The sequence below is a fragment of the Abramis brama genome (genome assembly GCF_963993115.1).
Source record: "Abramis brama genome assembly, chromosome: 10".
Lineage (NCBI taxonomy): Eukaryota > Metazoa > Chordata > Actinopteri > Cypriniformes > Leuciscidae > Abramis > Abramis brama.
This window is the reverse complement of record NC_139972.1, coordinates 6,301,144-6,315,567: the sequence shown is the minus strand read 5'-3', so window position 1 is coordinate 6,315,567 and position 14,424 is coordinate 6,301,144.

The window sequence follows — 14,424 nt, the reverse complement described above, 5'->3', positions numbered from 1 at the left end:
TTTTTCAAGGAGCTGTTTTACATGCTTCTAAGAGTCAATTATAGCTTCATCATTCCTCAAAGTAAAAAAAAAAAATCATACTTTATGATGTTAGGTTTAATACAAAAAAAAAGTTAAAAATATTAAAACAAGGAAATTTCTCTGGTATTTCTTTCTTTTTCCTGTATCGAAAACGTACCGAACCGTGACACAAGTGTATCGTATTGAACCGAACCGAACCATGGATTTTGTGAACCGTTAACTTACACCCCTAATATGTGCGTGTGTGTGTGTGTGTATATGGGGCTGTTTAAACCTGGCCACTTGATGCGTTTTCTCAGATCGGATAGCTATCTGTTTTATCACAACAATTCCATTTACACCTGGTCACATAATTCCCTCGATTCCCTCGCTATGCAAATTTAATGGCGTTCACGTCACCGAAAGCAACAGATATGAGCTGCATTTTATTGATCATCCGTTAAAATTTCTAAATCAAAGACCGCAATAGGAGAGAGCGCAACAGCCCTGGTAAGATCATTTCGTTTCTTTACTTTTAATGATGATAACTGTGTGTTAAGAATCTGGGACTTACTTTCACTTTGATTTGCGATAGTTTGCACGTTGGCTTGATGAATAACGTTAGATGGTCAGCGGCGATGCGGCAGTAGCGTCGTCATAACTGGCTATAACATGACATATAGCCTATAACACGCTCTCACACCTTTATTTTAGAGCGTTTTTGGGAGGAGTAAAATTTACATATGTGGTTTCAACAACCAGATGCATGTCCAGTTTTTTCTGGAATGCGACCCAGACCACCTCCTGAAGTGGTTTGAGCATTCAGATTCAAATGCGTCACGAATGCGTTTCGGAGGGCATTTACACCTGGTCTTTTCAAGATCATATAGCAATCCGATCACTAAAATCGCATGAAGTTGTAAATGGCCCCTGTGTGTGTGTGTGTGTGTGTGTGTGTGTGTGTGTGGAATGCCTTATATCAGGCTTGATGTAATTTTACTTGATTTGTGATTTATTTCATTTAATTGATTCGAGTACTCAAATTTTCAACTATGTATCTCTGCTATAAGCTAAACCACAACAGTGGCATTTGTATTTATTTATTTTACATGTGGATTTTTTTGCTTTGATTGTAGCTGCTGTCATGAAATGGGACCCAGCTGCAACAGAGGCCCAAAGAAAGTCTGTAGCCGATCATCTGGAACTGCTTGCTGCTATAAATGAAGCTTGTGAACCTTATAGCAGCCATATTTTGTTAACTGTTATGTTATATTTTTTTAACAACATTTTATAGATTATTTAAAGGGAAATTGTGTTAATTTACAACTTTACTGTTCTGTCTTTTAAGTTTTATTGTGTTAATTTATACTTTACTCTTTCGGCTGTTAAGATTTAAAATAGTAATAAAAATATATCTTGAGATTTAAATAGTTGATTTCTTGGAGTGATTAGTTTGGTTTACAGGAAAATGGTAAGCAGTTTATTAGTTATATTGTTAAGATATACAAATGCAAGTATATACACCACAGTTATTCAATTGAATATACAATATTATCAATATTCTTTAAAATCTTATTTAGGTCTATGGTCTGTGTGTCTGCAGTTTCATGACACGACAACCATTAACAAGGAGTAACTGGGTTTTTCTCAGTGAGAACTAGCTCACTCACAAGTTCAACCACTGTTTTATAAATATTTGTAAGTAAATATTTTTTAAAGTTTGATCCTTGCAAAATGCACATATGGGATTTCCATGTCAGTATGGGTCTTTAACAGTCTTTGACATTTCTACTACAGAAAACACGTCTAATACAACTTTTATTCTGGCTGCCTTTAGATGTCTAACAATTACGTCTGTAGCACGTCTTTACTTGACATCTATACAATGTCCAGAAAAGACGTAAAAAAAACTTTCATTCTGGCTCCTGTGAGGACGTCTTCTGGATGTCTAAGAATGACGTCTGTAGCACGTCTTTAATTGACGTCTATACAATGTCCAGAAAAGACGCAAAAAAAACGTTCATTCTGGCTTCTGTGAGGATGTCTTCTGGATGTCTAAGAATGACGTCTGTAGCACGTCTTTAATTTACATCTATACAATGTCCAGAAAAGACGTCAAAAAAACTTTAATTCTGGCTTCTGTGAGGACGTCTTCTGGATGTCTAAGAATGACGTCTTTAGCACGTCTTTAATTGACGTCTATACAATGTCCAGAAAAGACGTAAAAAAAACTTTCATTCTGGCTTCTGTGAGGACGTCTTCTGGATGTCTAAGAATGACGTCTTTAGCACGTCTTTAATTGACGTCTATACAATGTCCAGAAAAGACGTCAAAAAAACTTTCATTCTGGCTCCTGAGAGGACGTCTTCTGGATGTCTAAGAATGACGTCTGTAGCACGTCTTTAATTGACGTCTATACAATGTCCAGAAAAGACGTCAAAAAAACTTTCATTCTGGCTTCTGTGAGGACGTCTTCTGGATGTCTAAGAATGACGTCTTTAGCACGTCTTTAATTGACGTCTATACAATGTCCAGAAAAGACGTCAAAAAAACTTTCATTCTGGCTCCTGAGAGGACGTCTTCTGGATGTCTAAGAATGACGTCTGTAGCACGTCTTTAATTGACGTCTATACAATGTCCAGAAAAGACGTCAAAAAAACTTTCATTCTGGCTTCTGTGAGGACGTCTTCTGGATGTCTAAGAATGACGTCTTTAGCACGTCTTTAATTGACGTCTATACAATGTCCAGAAAAGACGTCAAAAAAACTTTCATTCTGGCTTATGTGAGGACGTCTTCTGGATGTCTAAGAATGACGTCTTTAGCACGTCTTTAATTGACGTCTATACAATGTCCAGAAAAGACGTCAAAAAAACTTTCATTCTGGCTCCTGTGAGGACGTCTTCTGGATGTCTAAGAATGACGTCTTTTAGACGTCTTCTGGACGACTTTTTGCTCGCTGGAGCAACAATTCATTTTCATGTCAAATACATTCAAGTAAATTCCTTCTGAGGGAAATTTTACGACCCATTATGCTCTGGCAGGGCATTTGAATATGTAACTTCATTGAGTGTTTAAGAAAAGATTCTTATAATACTAATGTGTCACAAAGTTAGCAAAATGTAATGTAAAATAACAAATGGGGGATGAAGATTGGAGTTTATTGAGGCCAAACATGATATAGTTGGTGTGAGACAAATTTATGCAGAAATATTTTTTAAGGTCTTAATAATAAATGTTTTTCTAAACTTGGCCTATTGTTGTTTACTTACTATATTTGTTCATTTAAAATTTAATTAAATTTGTTAATTATTATCGGTAAAGAAAATATCTGCCAACTTTCGGACTGCCAACCAATCCGCAAACAGCCGCTGTACTGTCTGGCGGTAACAAGGTTGTGCTTTTGAGGCTCGCGCATCATGAGGAGAAATGAAGACAAATGAGGGCATCTCACACAAACAAAATCAGTGAACTTACAGCGGAAAAAATTCATGTGGAGTTTTTATATTTATAACATATGATACAGTTAAGCAACATCACGACCAAGAGTGCTGAATACCATCACGATTGAAAATATGACACTGATTTAATGACAGTTCAATAAACAAGAAATTCATATTTAGTCACTTACATTTTAGACGCTTTAGACTGTTTTTGTTCTATTTCAGCAGTGAAAAATACTTCCAAATAAAGATCACAGCAGAACCCTAAAGCCTCTCACAGGAGCACATAACTGTGTTTTCATTACTGAATGATTCAGCGTTTTGAACAAATCAGTTTCAGTCAAAGATTCAATGACCCATTAATAAAAGCCTGGCTGCGTTCGAAACCACATATTAGTAGATACTTGATTTCAATAAGTGCTTTCTTAACGAGCGCTAAAAGAGCTGGTGCTATATAGCCTGATCACATTGAGCATGAATCCGAACTGGACATCTGCGCTGTTGATGTTATTTTATATATATATATAAACATGTTCAGGCTGGAGCAGCCCATAAGCAGTCATACACAAGAATCTCTGAATACTGTCTATTTCTATAGTAATCGGAGCTTCTAACAGCAGTTGGGATGACGTGTTAACTTTTCTAATCAACAATTTGCTCTTTTATTTAGAAGGTTGGATTAATTTGCCATGTTGGGCATTACTATTAATGAGTAATATAGGAGTGTAATGTTTTCATATATCTAGAGTCTTTGCTTCAGCCCATCTTCTTCTACTCACCATTCTGGTTTTAATACGACTCCCTCTATCTCTCTTCTCTCTTCCATTTCATTCATCTTAAGTGCACTACTCATTCTTTTCTTTGCCTTTTCTTCATCTCCTTTGCCTGTTTAGTTTGTTTGTTGTCACTTTCATGTCTCCTTCCTCACCAGGTCTCTCTGGTTCTCCCCCTCCACTTTCTGTCTTTTGTTCTTCAATTTGCTCTTTGCTCTTATTCTTGAAATAAATCAACTTTTTGATGATATTCTAATTTTATGACCAGCACCTGTAGATGCCAATCATAAGAGCTGTGAAAAATAAGCAAATAATCTAGGAATATAAATGCACTTATATCTGTCAGGATTCAGAGAAGGGAGGACCCAGGCGCAGAATGAATGGGGAGTGATATTTATTGACAAAGACAAAACACAGGTGGAACAGTCCAAACAATAGAGCAGGGCACACAACCACCCGTTTCGAATGTTGAATGGGCGTTATCAGTGGTTATCAGCTTATAGATATTGGCCAGAAGGGGGCCTCATGTGCCTACTGGTAGGCGCAGAAGGCTGTTATCATCCATCCACATGGTTAACCGACAAATACAGAAGACTCCAGATCCAGTCCCACAGGAATCCAGCTCGACGGTAATCGGGAAATCTACTGGATGACGCGGGCGGCAACGTTGCGATATTTCTAGCTTGATATTTTCAGGTAAGACCATTAAAATGATAAAACTGAGCATTTAATTAGCCAATAAGGGAAAAACAATACATAAAACAGAGCTGCCAACTCTCACGCATTCACTGTGAGACACACGCAATTGATACTTTTCACACGCTCTCACGCCACACAGCAAAGAGGACACGGAGACCGACAGACTAGACAGAGCAGGTTACTTATGATATAAAAAAATCTCAGCTCTCAGATTCTGTCACTTTTATTACGAAATTCAAACAATAAATACCGTTTTGGCGCTTGTAAATGTGACGCGACAGATCCCTAGGGCACGTGAACCGATCATCTCTAGCTAATAGTAAATAAACACGAATGAACACTGTTGAAAGATACAGTTACAGTTACAACTTACCGAAATGTATATTCCTCATACATAATCATACGACCAATCAATCAAACAAAGGGGTCAATAAAACAGCTGGAGAACAATAATGTCACATAACATTTACCTCAGGAAAGCCAGCACGTTAGTTGGCTAGAAAAAAAGACCTATAGAGAGTATTTTGCTAAAATAAACCACTTAGCTACTAACCACAACTACCTGCCCATCATTTTAGGCTGTTAATACATGTATACTTGTTTCGGTATCTTGCCTACCGAGTCTTTCTGGTAGAAATACAGTATGATAATTAACTGCACAATTACTAGATGCATACAAAATTTATGGAAAAAGACCCATTTTTTTAAAGATGTTTCCAGCTCTAACTTTGAACCAATTCTGTAGAATGTCCCATATAGCCTATTTGAACTGGATTTGTTTCCAGGACTGTTTACTCAAAATGTGCTTTTGACTTTCATTTATATTTGGATTATATTGTTAACTATATTATAAATAAATTAAAAGCAATATATATACATAAACTGCAGGGTTTAAAAATAACCCAACCTTAACCACACCGCTGGGTCACTATTGGACAGAACACACACTGGGTTGGTTTGAACCAAGTGCTGGGTTTTACAGTTTAACCCATATTTCTGGGTCATTCATTTGACCCAACCAATGGGTGAAATTAACCCTCTTGCTGGGTTAATATTACTCATGTGCTGGGTTATTCCCTGTCTCATTGCCTAAATAAAATTAGTAACAAATATTTTTTTGAGGCCACTGTAATGAAATGCTGAAACCCTATTGTAATTGTAAGGATTCGTAAAACGCATCATGCAGGCCAAACCGTAAGGCCTAGAGACGTGAAACCTGGCCCGATGGTAGGCCTCAATTTGGGGACAACCTATAGTATGACCCCGATTGGTCCATAGGTGGCGCTACAGCAACCAAAAGTACAAAATTGCTCATAACTCTTAGGCCGTTGGACCTAGACTCGAGTGCCTTATCCTTGGCTCAAGGCGGACAAAATGGCTATCTCCAAATTCGATTTAGGCAGGAAAAATTCTGCTATGTCGTATTTTGTCCAAAACCAACTTTTGCGAACTAGTCCCGATCGGAACCAGACCAGTCTTGGACAATTCTCTGGACTCTCTAGATCAGTAATTATCGAAAAAAAGTTGAACTTTTGCATTTGGGTGGCTGTAACAGGGCCATTTAGAAAAGGGGTGTGGTAAAATACACTAAAAAGCCTATAAATCCCAAATGAAAACTCAGAACTTCACCAAAATTGATGAGCATATGTGTCATAACATGGTGAAGAAGCATGCCGAGTTTCATGCAGATCGGACCAAATAAATGGCAAAAAGCTTCCATTGTCTTTTCCATCTTTTATGTCAGTGGTTACATGCTTGCTAAATAAAACTTAATAACTTTTGATGCTTTTGTGCTTAAAGGCCTTAAAGGCCTTAAATGCTTGAATCCCGATAAATGCTGCTTTAATTATTATTATTTATTTATTTTTTTACATTTTTAATACATTTCTTTAATTATTTTTTTTTTTGTATACAAGTATTGAGTGCAATTGTTAACCACACCCACACCCTTTGACCTTCAACATTCCCCACAGACTTTATATAACAATTGTAAATCTGTCCAAATATTCAGTCATTAAAAGTCATTAAGCAACTCATCTGAACTCTCATACAATTACAATTTCATTTATTAAAATGTGTTGATTTAAGAACAGCAACAAACTAAATTTAAAATTTCATCTTATTTTATTTTATTTTATTTGTATTTATTTATTTAACAGGGACCATACAGTCAAACATAGTTACAATACAAAGCCTGTAACTGATGCGCAGCATAGAGTTTATAGCTAATGCTAATTTTCAACTCCTGTCCCTGGTTGGGTATTTCTAAGTACATTATAAAACAGATACAAATAGAAAACATTCACATTTCTTCAAACACACACACACACACACACACACACTCTCTCTTTAATATCTTAATTTATTTATTTATGAACATTTATTAGAGGATCAACCCATTGAGATGAAACATCTCGTTTTCATGGGGGTCCTCAGGATCATGTCCAAAAACATAGAACAGCAGAACAACAGAGTATATACAATCAAATAAAACAAAAAAATCATAATAATAATAATAAAAAAAAAACTAAAAAAAAACCTTAGCGCACGCACTCACACACATTCACACACACCATACGGACACGCACGCACACACGCCCACACTCACACACACACACACACACACACACACACACACACACACACAAGCTCTCACTATCCCCTCCCATCACAGATGGAGTAAAACATTTTTAATCTAGGACTCAGCATGAAGGTGCTTTGGAAGTCAAGCATTTTAAGAGGGGTATTTGGTGTGAGATGTTTGAGAACAACTGGTGTAACATATTGCATATAACACAATAATCCCAAATATAACTGACAAAGTTAACATCACTATATATGTACATATATATACATAAGCACATTCATATATACACACATACATAACATGACACATATCGATGCTAAATCTGAAATGTTAGAAACATAGACAAGTATTCTGAAGATGTGTTAACAAAGCAGTTCGGAACAGAGGAAAAGACGTAAGCGAGCGAATGGATGCAGGAAGACTGTTCCAGTCACGAGGGGCTCTAACACAGAAAGCATATTTCCCAATTTCTCTCTTAACTCTAGGGACAGTAAAGAAGATCTGTTCATTGTGACGAAGGCTATATTGTGAACTGTAAGGCACTAAATATTGCGATAAATAATATGGATATTGAAAGTAAATACATTTAAAAATGAGCTGAAGCCAATGATATTGTCTTCTGGCTGAGGGTGCAAGCCAGGACACCTGTTCATACATCACACAATGATGTGTCCTATAGGGGCAGCGAAGGACGAATCGGCACAGGCTGTTGTACAAGTGGCAGTAGTGTTAGTATATATAATATCTGCATAGTCCAGGATAGGTAGCAACAACTGTGAGACTATTCTTCTCCTAACCTGAAAGTTAAAGCAGTCTATCGATTGATATAATGTTTTAAGACGAAAGCTAAGTTTGTTGTTAAGCGCGTGTATATGAGCTTTGAATGAAAGATCAGTTTCTAGCCAAACACTGAGATATTTAAATTTTTCGGTTTGGCGCTAGAGGAGAAGAATCTAGAAAATACAGATTAAGATTATTTCTATCTTTCTTGTGGAAAAGCATACAGTAAGATTTTGATTTATTCAGCAGGAGTTTATTAAATGACAGCCACTGCTGTACAGAATCAAAGTCATGTTGTAAAGAATAATTTATGTCGGAAATATTTGGTTTGGAGCAATATATAATTGTATCATCTGCATAAAGATGAATGTCACACCCTGAACAGCAGAGTGGCAAGTCATTAATAAAAATGGAAAATAACAAAGGCCCAAGCGAAGAACCCTGGGGTATGCCTTTATCTACACCTGTAAAATTCGACTGACTGCCCCTGAAGGACACACACTGGCGGCGGTAATGGAAATATGAGTTAATATCACGTGGGCCTGAAACAACTGTTGTCCTCAATTTTTACAGAGTAGGACTCTTTTCCATCAGTTTGATATATGGCATACTGGAGAAACTCCCAGGGGGGGAGACACTGCTTTGTGTATTAAACATCTAAAACAAAAAAAGCTTTGAAACAAAAAATCAACCGCCTCCAACAAAGACTCGGTCCCGATGGCGTGGCCTGGAATGGCAAAGGTCTGACATGTCCTCCTCGTTTCATCCCTGTCAACTACGGTAGCCGTTATGTACCAAGAAGCTATGACAACATGTCTTCCAATAGCACTTCATCAAGTTTAACTATACATGTTCTACTGTAATGCTGCCTATATAATGAATTACACAACCAAGCAATGAAAAAAAGCTGTCGAGAAGAAAGCAGGCAATTTCAGCGTCCCTCTCAAAGTCTTTCTCTTCAATAGCTCTTTCCACCCTCGGAAAAGCTATCCCGATAGCGAAGTCATCCCAAGTATGAAGATGAACTACCGTGCAGTGCAGCCTTTCAGATTTTCCGGGGTAGTGAGTGACACGCATTACGCCTCTCTCCTTGTCCGTTTCTGCTGGTTTCAGTCACGTGACGCTGGCTCTAAATGAAAACACGTTGTGGAAACGTGCTCAGGTAGCCTAGTGCTTTTTGTCCCTCTCTGCTATTATAGTTTTTCAAGATGGCGGAACAACATGGATGTCTCCGTGGACTTACCCTTCCCATGTAAATAAAGATAAGAAATTCTTCGCTTACGAGGATAAGTGAGATCATTGGCAGAGGTAATTGTACACCATTGAGGACGTTTTCAGCCTGTTGACACAAATAAACCGATTTAATGTGCCAATTTACAGAAGATCTCAGACATCACCATAATGAATGAGCTGAAAACACAGGGATTTAACTGTTATTGATTATCATCAATTAACAGTTAAACCATTTAACTGTGATCAGTGTGGTAAAGGTTTTATTTCATCATCGCATCTAAAAGTTCACCTGAGAGTTCATTCATATGAGAGGCCTTATGTGTGTTCTCTCTGTGGAAAGAGTTTTACACTGTTTGACAGTTTTTTTTAAGCGCCACCAGAAAACACATAATGAAGTGAGAGAGTATATGTGCTTTGACTGTGGGAAGAGCTTTACTAGAGCTGTATGTCTGAGCACCAAAGAATTCATACTGGGGAAAAACCTTACAACCTTAGTTTGAGCAAAGTGGCTTTTTTCAAAGACCCTATTCGGACGGGTCTAGTTTTCCAAACGACGTTTGAGTTACAATTCTTATCAACCTACGTCTGTGATTTCATGTACGGATTCGGACGGGACTAACATCTCCGTGTTTTTATTACCGAGGTAGGAGTGTCTGTGTTTTACATGTGAGCATTGCAGAAGATCACGTGTTCATAAAATAAGTGAATAAAAAGTTTTAACTTATATAATTTACACGTTATGTAATTAAGTGCAGAAATGAAAGTAATCTTACCTGAAACTGATATTACTATAGCCAGTCTTAACAGTTTACGTGATTTGGCTCTTCTTGTTGATTTCATTTTTTTGTTTCTTTGCAGTGTACCGAACACATCTACATCCATTATCGGTACGCAAAAAGCAGAAACGTGAATACCTGCGCGATAGCGAGAGATTGTACGGTAGTTCACGTTGACCAAAACACACAAGAAAAAGCGTTTTGGAAAAAAACATTTTCGGCAATCACAGACATTCGCATTCGGAAGGGATTAGATTTCTCTGAGGACCGCCGAGTTTGACGAAAAACAGTAGGTAATTTGCTCTGGAATTTTTACAGAGGTCGTGTGAGAAAAAGACAGACATGGCAGATTCGGACAGGATTAAAATCTCAAAGTACCTCTGTGAAACAGAAATTTCTCTAACGTCTCCCTGTGAAACTAGTCCCGTCCGAATAGGGCTTTACTCTACACGGCTAACCTGTCCTCCGGAGCAGGTTTTATTCTGGGTTAGAGATCGCAGACCAAAACTGGACCAATCAGTGCAGTGACATGTATCTGATACAATAAAGCCACTCCCCCTGTATCTCTCACTCCAAATCAAAGCAGTTTATTGTGTGAAACAAACTCTAGAGACCAAATTAAAAGGGTTGTCCCCATTCTCTTAATGAGTAATGGGTGTGTTGCACCATGGTGGATTCGCTATTTACATGACGGAATTTGATTGTGGAAAGACCGGACGCGTCTCCAGAGCGCAAACGGATCTGCTCGTGTGTAAGGTTAAAGCTGTGTGTGTGTGTGTGTGAGTTGCCTCAAAATAACAACGTGCCATCAATGCGTCTGAAAACACATCGTTTTCACACCAACAGCCCATGGGCGCAAATGCATTTGCTATTTAAACAAAGTGGTGCTGGACGTGAAAATGATAACTGCGTAAGGCTGAAATTAGCAGAAAACACTCACGTCGTGCCTAGAGCTGCATTGTGCCGGGAATATGATAGGGCCCATAGTCTTAGAGTTGAACCTTGACTAATGGGGGCTCAGGTCAGGAAGCAGACAGACTAGCTAAACCGACCGTCTGCTAGCTCTCACGTCACTGAGGTCTGATAAATGCATAGAGACTGTGTCTGTTCCCTGAATAAGGACATACAAAAAACATCCTAACCCATTTAAGACTAAAAGTTTAATTGATGTTAATTGATCTGATAAAAAAACAGATATAATGCAAATGAACAAATGATAAAACTCGGGTTGCTGAATATTCAATCCCTTTCTTCAAAAGCACTTATTGTAAATGATACGATTAGAGATCAACCTAGATGTGCTGTGTTTGACAGAAACCTGACTAAAACCAAACAATTACATTACTTTAAATTAATTTTAGAATGACAGGACAATCATTTTATTCAACAAGAAAAACAGCTCATTCCACATGTCATAAGACATTATGCTATTTAAACGTCATTGCACACATGCGGTCCTTTCAGTTTCGGTTTTAATCCGATCTAGTGTTAACATGTCCTCTCGGCTGCTATTGAAAAGCCGAAAATATGGGGATCGGGTTTCATTCTCGCACAGCTTTCATGAGCGGGTCTTTTCCGCTCCGTGTGCGCCGCCGCACTCTCCGTTCCGTGTGTGTGTGTGTGTCAGTGCGCTGCGCTCTCTGCTCAATGTCCGACTCCGTGTTTGCGCTGCGCGTTCTGCTCTGTCGTTAACGGCCCAAACGCTCCAATCATGTACCGATCACGCACTGGAAAAGCAAAGTCCGCTCAAATAAGGTGAAATTTCTCAGTAGACTTCTGTTTGCTGAGCTGGTATAGTCATGCTGGGCAACAATGTTAAAGGGATAGTTCACCCAAAAATGAAAATTCTGTCATCATTTACTCTCCCTCAAGTTGTTCCAAACCTGTATGATTTCCTTTCTTCTGCTGAACACAAAAGAAGATATGTTAAAGAAGGTTGGTAATTAAACAGTTGCTGGTCCCCATTGACTTCCATAGTATTTTTTTTTCCTACTATGGAAGTCAATGGTGTCCATCAGTCGTTTGGTTACCGACTTTCTTCAAAATATCTTCTTTTGTGTTCAGCAGAAGAAAGAAAGTCATAAAGGTTTGGAACAACTTGAGGAAGAGTAAATGATGACAGAATTTTTATTTTTGGGTGAACTATTCATTTAAAATGACCTGCTCTGATCACATGCTCTGGTAATAATAGCTTTTTTAGGACTATAGTTTATTTTTATAATTAGTAAAAATTGAAATTGAAAAAAAAAATCTTAAATTGATTATGTTGATTGATTATTGAAAAAGAATAATACATTGATATATTGATGTTTAATATTATTTTAATATAGGGCTATTTTCTGTGACTTTTTTTCCGGTGATTCTAAGTTTAATTATTGATGATTACAAGCTTGGAGGAAATGCAATTAATTGCAATTAATTACAGCAAATTGTGCAATTAAATAGTACATTTTTTTTAATCGACTTGCGTCCCAGTAGCAAACCACGGATCAGCCCTCTTAATCCAAAGCCACCTAGTAGCTTTTTCTGCGGCTTTGCTTGCAGATTGAATGGCCCTCTTCTTGGCCGCCCCTGTCAGACCCAAACGACTAAGGACTTTGCAAAGTGACCGCCCTGCAAAGCCTCTACAGCCAACTTCTATAGGCTCATAGAAGGTTTTCCAGCCTCTCTCCCTGCACTCCTCCACCAGTTCCTGGTACTTAGCGCGTTTCCTCTCATTGGCTTCCTCAATTCGCTCTTCCCATGGCACCGTAAGTTCCAGCATGATCAGATGTTTTGAAGCCTCGGAGGTAATTATCATGTCTGGGCGGAGACTTGTGGTTGCAATATGCTGAGGGAACCTCAGCTGTCTTCCAAGGTCAACCTGCAGCTGCCAGTCAGAGGCTTTGTGGAGGAGGCCTGTTGTTAATTGTGGACGCGCCAGGGGTTTCTCTCCAGCTTTGATGAAGAGGACTACCTTCTTTGGAGCATGATGGTGTTTGCTGGTGCTAATGGCTGAGGCTACACTCTCAGCAATTGCCTTAAGCACCTGGTCGTGGCGCCAGCGATAGCGACCATCTGCCAGAGCCTTTGGGCAGCTGCTGAGGAGATGTTCTAGGGAGCCTCTTCCAGATCAAAGAAGGCAGAAAGGTGTTTCACTCTTCCCCCAGACATGGAGGTTCGCTGGGCTTGGCAGGGCATCGTAGACAGCTTGTACCAGGAAACGGACCCGATGGAAATCTGCCTGCAAGATGTTTGCCCAGGTAATCCTGCGCTGCAGTGTACTCTCCCACCTTGTCCATGCTCCCTGCTGCCGGAGTCCCACAACCCTGCTCACTCGCTCTTCCTCTACGCATGCTCGGACCTCTTCCTGGAGTAGATGGTGTCTTTCCTTGCCACGGGCCTGGCTGACCAAAATCTTCGGGATGTAGCCCAAGCCCACTCTGCCTGTTGCCACGGTGCCCACCAATGCCTTTTGTCTTAGGCGTGACTCTGCCACCTCCACTGCTTTCCCAGCCTTCCACTTCCTTCCTGTCCTCACCTCAATGCCGGCTGATGACACTTTGCAGTCTCTGGAATCCCTGTACTGTAGGACTTCTCTGGTGCGTACCACCATAAATTCTTCAGTGAGGCCACTGAAGGGCAGCTGCAGGATGTTACTTGTCCCATACAGTGTAGCGCTGGTAAGACTGCGTGGAAGCCCTAGCCATTTCCGAAGAAAGCCACTGATCTTCCTTTCTAGGGACTCAACTGTTGTCATCGGGACTGCATAGACCAGCAGGGGCCACAGAACTCGGGGCAGGACGGAATGCTGGTAGATCCAGGCTTTAAATCTACCAGGCAGACCGGACTTATCAACCTTGGTGAGCCAAGCTCCAAGTTCTTTGTTGAACTTCTGGATGGCGGCAGAGTCTTTCAGGCTGGAGTCAAAAAGCTTCCCCAAACTCTTGACGGGTTGCTCTGAAATGGTTGGGATGACGGCTCCTGAGATGGAAAAACGAACACACACTTGAACTCACTCTAACAACTTAATCTTTTAATATGTTTCAGACCAGATGGAGGTGAAAGAGCAAAGACAAGAACTGAAGTGAAATTTCAAAGTTGTGATAATGTAGTTTGTTTCAGCCTTAATGTGCCAATTTACAGAAGATCTCAG